Source organism: Prosopis cineraria, unplaced genomic scaffold (genome assembly GCF_029017545.1).
Source record: "Prosopis cineraria cultivar Desert tree isolate PC_DT_omini unplaced genomic scaffold, ASM2901754v1 PC1, whole genome shotgun sequence".
NCBI lineage: Eukaryota > Viridiplantae > Streptophyta > Magnoliopsida > Fabales > Fabaceae > Prosopis > Prosopis cineraria.
The window spans coordinates 8,998,267-9,005,674 of NW_026555332.1; positions in this window are offsets into that span (position 1 = coordinate 8,998,267).

The following is a 7,408-nucleotide window of genomic DNA, read 5'->3' on the forward strand; positions in this document are numbered from 1 at the left end:
CCCAAGATGTCGAGTTATTGTGTTGGATGTTTTTTAAAAAAATAAAAGAGAAATAAGAAAAAGAAAATTAAGTTGAAGTCTCATATAAAAAAAATTAATATTACAAATTTATTAACAACTGAATTAAAGTCATTCACAACACATTGATCTTAATTCAATTATTAATAAATCTTATAATAATTAATTTTATTGTATAAGATTTGAATCTCTCTAAAAAATATATAAAAACAAGTATAGTAAAATAGGTTTTCTTTAAAGCTACATTTGTGTTGACAATTCGCTGCCACTTAAAAAGATGATATGGTCTTATTGGGATTAGAAACTAGACGGATATGTTTAATATAATTAATTTTTTAATATTAAATTAGTAAAGAATTTTTTATATGTTTAACATTTGGTCAACATAGTTCATCCCACCAAAATATTCCCTCCGCATACTTTCTTCATTGTTAGCGCTGCACAATATATCTCACCAAAAATTTGTTTAATTGCACCCTCCCACCTCTAGTATTAAAATTTCGGTTAACTGTTGAACTAATAATTTTATTTATTTAATAAAATATTTTATTTACAATTCACTTGAGCACGATTTAACTATAATTTTTATTATTAACTTTTGAAATGATACCTTAATCGACTTAAAATTTGATTCTGTTTGCATTACCTTTACCACCCTTCATCATTACTCCCTCCAGACTTATCTAATTCTTAACCTCTATGGCTTCTGGACTGATTAAATTAGATATATAGGATAGCCAAAATTAAAAAAAAAAGAAGAAGAAGAATCAACATCAACAAGTATCAAAACACAATTTCTTATAGAAACTTTAAATTGATTCACGAGGGAGCAATGAATTAGACTAGAAAGCAAATAGAAAATATATTTATTAGTTTTTTTGAATACTCTCTCAGTCCAATATTTTAAGACACTTTTAACTTAATTACATCTTCAATAAATTTTTAATTGTCTTTAAATTACACATTCTTTTAATATTTATCTTTATTTAATACTGTTTCTCAATTAAAAAACTTTATTAATTACACATCTTAATTAAGAGTTTTTTATTAAAAAATATTAATTACGTCTTGAAATATCTAAAATGCTTTAAATATCATGGTTTTAATTAAAAATTGTGCACTCACAGTCCTATAGTCAGGTTAGATTAGAGACAGGAATAAGGGTCGAGTTTGAAGGTCTTATTTAAATAAGAGTTCGGGTTTTAAAAATTATTTTTTAAAAGGAATCAGGCTTGAGGGCTAGGCCCTGATAAGTCCTGTGAAAAAAGACTCAAGCCCGTGCAACCCTCCAAGCCTTGATAAGCTTGATTATCTCACACACACACACACACGCACGCACACGCACGCACGCACGCACGCACGCACGCACGCACGTATATATATTTGATTGATAGTAACACAATTTGGTTATTATTTATTATAGGTGATGAAAAAGAAATTGTAAAGGTAATTGACACTGAATCTCCATCTCCATTTTCAAAAAGTGCACTTGCATTTGAGAGATCTAATGTTTTATTTGTAAATGATGAGGATGAGGAAGATTTGGGTTTTAATTGATGAATGTGTGTTGTTTAGATTTCTAAATATGTTGTTTAATTTTTAAAATATTGTGAGGATTTTTATTTTTTAATTTCAAAATATTTTAATTAATTTATAATGTTTAATTTTATTTTAATTTTTTATTTTTTTAGAACAGGGCTTCCAGGCCCAACCCTGAGCCTTTTATATAAAAGCTGAACCTTAAAAAAGGGGTTAAAAATGAAAATCAAGCAAGGACCTAGGTTCTTAAGGGTTGGGTCCGCTCGTATTTCCAGCTATAGGTTAGATGCTTTAATTTTTACATATTTAAGATGATTTATTATTTTTTTTATGAAAGCATAAAATTATATATATCATTAATTTAAATTGGTACCAAACCTGAACCCCACTTATAGTTTTTAAGCCGCATTTGTAAACTGCTGCCATTGTAAGATTTGTTCGTATCCCATTTTAAGAAGGAAACATATCCAAATATTTGATAAAAAAAAACCTATTTGTAGACAAATATTGATAACAAGTTTCATCTAAAAAAAAATTAGTTCTTGTTTTCATTGTAACAATAATTTTTTTATATTGATTTTTATCTGTAAATAAATTTTTTGTCAAGTCTTTCGATGGGATTCTCTTTTCTAAAACAACATAAACACATACTGCAGGTCGTTCCATATTTAGCTTCTTTTTTTTTTTAAAAAAAAAAAAGCTTTAAGGGGATTACAAGACAATATAAATAGAACAAAAATTTCTCGTTGTTGTCCAACTCTAGGAGTCACCACTTGCATTAAATAATGTAGCCCAACGATATAAAAATAACATAAACTAGTCTTATAAACCAAATTAACCAGTCTTAAACATGAAGTTTAGTTAATAAAATTATTTGTGAAAAAAAAAACTATGCTAGGGAGAAAAAATGGACAATTAGAAATCACTTAAAATTTAAAATTGATTACGCAGATGTATCTCTCATTTTAACATTCAAAATCTATCATTTCAATTACTTCAAAATAATGCTTTTAATTTTTAGCTTCACAAATCACGTGACATGCTCCTCGTTGCTCAATTTTATGAACAACTTAGAATTAACTTTCAAAATAGAGTTTTTAATATTAATTAGGGTGCATGATGTATATGTTGTGTGTTGTATAAAAGTTTGAAAAATAAATAATAATATTCTTGACTTAAAATAGTATGACTTGTTATAATTTTTATACTATATACAGATAACATGTGTTTCTTCTTGTAAGAAAAAAAAATAATCCAAAAATTCACTTAAAGGAATTTTTACCTGGTGTTACTGCAGTGTTTAAAGTTATGAGGAAATTGAGAGGATGTGATTACGTGTCTCTTTATTTGATAAAAAAATTTTAATATAACGTGGAATGATCATTATTGGATTAAAATGGTGTGCGTTGTCAGGCAAAAAATGAACAACTATACATCACTCAAAATTAATTATCTAGATGCATCTTAATAGTGTGTTATGACATTTCAAACACATCATTTAATTTCATTTACCTTGAAATAATGCTTTTTAGCTCTATGGACTTTGGGGCATGCTCCTCTATGTTTGATTTCTTAAACCGTGTACAATTAACACTTAAGAGTTTTTTTACACTACTTAATGTGTTATGTGTGTTGTATTAAGTTTAAGAAATATGTAATTAATGTTGTTGGTAACTCCTAATCATAAAGAGTACAGTATGTTAGAAGTTTTATTATTTTTACTCTCTCTCTCTCTAAATAGAGAGAGAGAGTGTGTGTGTGTTTTTCTTCTTGCAAGAAGTAAAACATCTGCATTCTTATACAATTAATTGACCAAATTCTCTTATTGCATGTTAGCCATGTGTTATTGTTACATCTAACGTTAGGAGGAAATCGGAGGATGCAATTACGTGTTATCTTGTTTGACTAAAATGGACGGCTAGATATCACTTAAAATTAATTATCTAGATATGTCTTTGGGTGGAGTCTTATATTCAAAACTCATCATTTCAATTACCTTGAAACAGTAACTTTCGGGCTTCATGGACCACGTGACCAGCTTCTCTTTGCTCAACTTCCTGAAGGGCTTAAAATTAACAATTCAAATAGAGTTTTTAATACAAATTAGTGTGCATTTTATGTATTGTGTGGAATTTGAAAATAAATAATACTATTCATGACTAGTAAAAAATAGCGGTTTTAGAATTTTTATATTATATATATGGGGGAAAATGATAGTTAGAGACTCCGTAAGAACATAATTGTAATTACAAACCGTAAATTATTAAAATTTCAATAATAAATTATGGTCTTTGCTTGCAAATATTTTTTGTTGATTGGTTTGAGATTCACAATGTACTTTCATAGTTCTCAACCAACATTTCAAAGATTTTCAAGTATCTTTTATTAATTTCTTAAGTGATTTATATTGATAGCAAAAAATTATAAGTAATTGGTTTGCGATGTTCAAGTAACTCTCGTAAATTTTTAACTAACATTACAAATAATCTGAATTGTATTTTGTACTTTTTTTAAGTGATTTATCTATATATTAATAGAAAAAAAATCAAAAGTAATTGGCTTGCAATTCATAAACGACTTTCATAAATTTTCAATTAACATTATAAATAATTTTAAATATATTTTATTGATTTTCCAAGAAATTTATTTGTATATTGACAACAAAAAAACAAGATTCACAACTAACTTTCTTAAATTCTTAGCTAATATTATAAATAATCCCAAGTGTATTTTGTTAATTTTCCAATTGACTATTCTTATTTTTTTAATTGCAAGTAAGGACCATGATTTATTATTGAGATTTCAATAATTTAAAATTTATAATTATAATTAATGTTTTTATAAGATCCTTAATTGTCATTTTCCTTATATATAGCAGGTGTTTCTTCTTGTAAGAAGCAAAGCATGTACTCCTACAATTAATTCATTAGATTTCTTTATTGCATGTTGGCAATCTATTATTGCTACATCTAAAGTTATGAGATATGAATTGCATGTCCCCTTATTTAATTAAAATGGACGATTATATATCGCCTGAAATTGATTATTTGGATATGTTCAAGTGAAGGCCTAATTTGTGCTTGGGCCAGACTGAACCATCTGTCGTGGCATATGCCCCTTACGCCATGGCAAATGGTGATAGATTTCATCAAATTTGTCGTGAGTTACTCGCAATAGAAGGAAAACAAAAGAAGGAGGAAGGATGACAGAGAAGAGCAAGTTTTCTGCTAGGGCTTGGATTCTAGACCACTTTAAAGTATTTTAGGCTAAGTTTGAGCCAGGTAAGCTCTCTACATCACCTCTCTACCTCTTCATACGAAATTCTTGCTGGTTTGGGTGTTGGAGGTTAGAGTTTTTATTGCTCCTTGAATTTAAACCAAACCCATTGTGTTTGTTAGGATTATCGGGAGTTGATTTAGGTTTATATACCTATATATAGTGAGTTTATGGTGTTTTGAAGTTGGGCTATAGAGGTTGGACATACTCTAGCCTTAAATTTGAATATTGAGAGTAATGTGGACTTAGCTTAATAAAGCTAAAAAGTGCTTATGATAGAGTTGATAATTAATGATAAGAATTTAACCATGTAGATTATAGTTTCTTGGAGCTTACATGAGCTTGAAGAGGCTTGAGAAGTGTTGAAATCCTACAAGCAAGGGTGTTAGTTTAACCAACAATAAAAGCTTAAGGTTGTGGATAGCTTAATTAAACTAGAAAGTGCTCATGATAGAGTTGATAATTAATGATAAGCATTTAATCATGTAGATTATAGTTTCTTGGAGCTTACATGAGCTTGAAGAGGCTTGAGAAGCATTAAAATCCTGCAAGTAACCCTTTTTAGTAACAAAAAAGTTGAGGTAAGTAAATAATCTGCCATACTTATTGGCTTATTAAATCATTTGTGAGATTTGTGAAATGAGTAATCATGTTTGTATGTATATGCACATGAGTGTGTGAGTTTGGTTTTAAAAAATTTATGTGAAATGGGAAAATAGTTTAAAAGCAAATCTATATATGTGTGTACTCCTTCCGTTCAAAAATATACAATATTTTTAACTAAATTTCACCTACAATGAAATAGTTACATACTTTCAAATTAACTCCATCTTTTCATATTTACCCTTATTAAACTTCCTACAATAAATATAAAGTCATTCATTAATAAGGGCATTTTAGAAAAAAATAATGATTACACCTCAAAAGACTAAAAATACCTTACAGTTTTTAACATCCAACCTTTTAAAAATTGCCTTATATTTTTTAATGAAGGGAGTATATTTTTATATATGACTTTATGAAAATAATTTTTGAAATGTTAATGTTATCATGGATAATGCATGTGATAATGTGATATATGTGTGAGCATGATCGTGTATATGTGAGGGTGAGAAATTTACCCTATAAAGAGTAATGCAAAACCATATGGTACTCACTAACACCGCAAATGGCCTTGGTGTTCAGTTATATATCTATTTGAAAGTCCTTACTCACCACATGTGGTAGTAATTAAGCATGTGATAGCTTAATTATTTGAAAAGGGGTAAAACATGGTCTAGAAATGGAATAGAATCTTGGCTAGGTTGCCTTCCCTATCAAGTAAACTTGGGTCAATCTAATCACATAAACTTGTCCCAATTGTATTATTAGCCCACAAATTCAATCACCAATATCGAGGAGGTTCGAATGGAATTATGGATTATGCATGTTGTGATTCATGATATGTAATGTTGATATGTGCCATAATCATATGAATTACTTGTACTCCCACTTTATGTACTCATTTATGTTTTGACTTGCTAATAGGTAGTGTAACTTATTTAGTTACTAGAACCTTATCTTAGCTTGTGGTTATAATTTTATGAGTGATAGTTGTAATGTCCACTTTAACATTACCAACAATCATCACAATTATAATACACAAAGGTAAATAGGAGTCATTAAGTCCCTCCTAAATTACTTTATCAAGAAGGGCTATGAACTTATAACATCTTGAAATACATTTGAGATCCCAAAAACTTTTTAAAATGATAGTTTGAGCTCAAACCAATTAGTATTTAAAAGTATAGAAAGCATGATAGGACATAATGATTACATGTAATTAGGGTCAAATGCTCTAATCCTCGAGCGCTTTTCAGTTATATAAAGCATATTATGACCACCTAAATTTCCCATGTTAACAATCCATAGTATGTTTGCTACACTAAATGTTTCATGGTGACAACCCAACTATATGAATTTTATCACTACTACTCCTAAGGTAAACTCCTACCCTCACATCATGACTTTCACACATATAATAATATCAACATGCCTTATCATGTGTGTGTGTGTGTGTATCTATATTACCTAACTTATTTAAATGCAATTAACACCCGCATGACAACATCTTCTCAAAAGCCTTTTTCTTTTTCCTACCTTACAAGTTCTAAAATCATGCAATTACAAAATATCACATGATAAATTTCACAAATAACTTGCAAACAATTTCACAAGGTAACAAACAGCATAAATCATTCTGTTACCTCAACCCTTTTGACACAAAAAGGGTTACCCTGTGGCACTCTAATACTCTAACAATCTCTTGAACCTCAAAGAGATTCAAAATAACAATAATCTGCAATATCAAGGTAAATTTAGTTAGTTCTTCTAACTTAACATAGGTGCTTATTAGTTAAATTTAATTAAATTTAGCTATTCACAATCTATAACTTCTATCATTGAGCTAATCAAAGCTACAATCAACTCTTTATCTTCATTTAGCACCTATAAAGCTAAATCACTCACTTAATCGTCTTCCCTAACTTTAAAACCGTAAATCTCTCATGTTAGGGTTCATTCACATCACAACCAT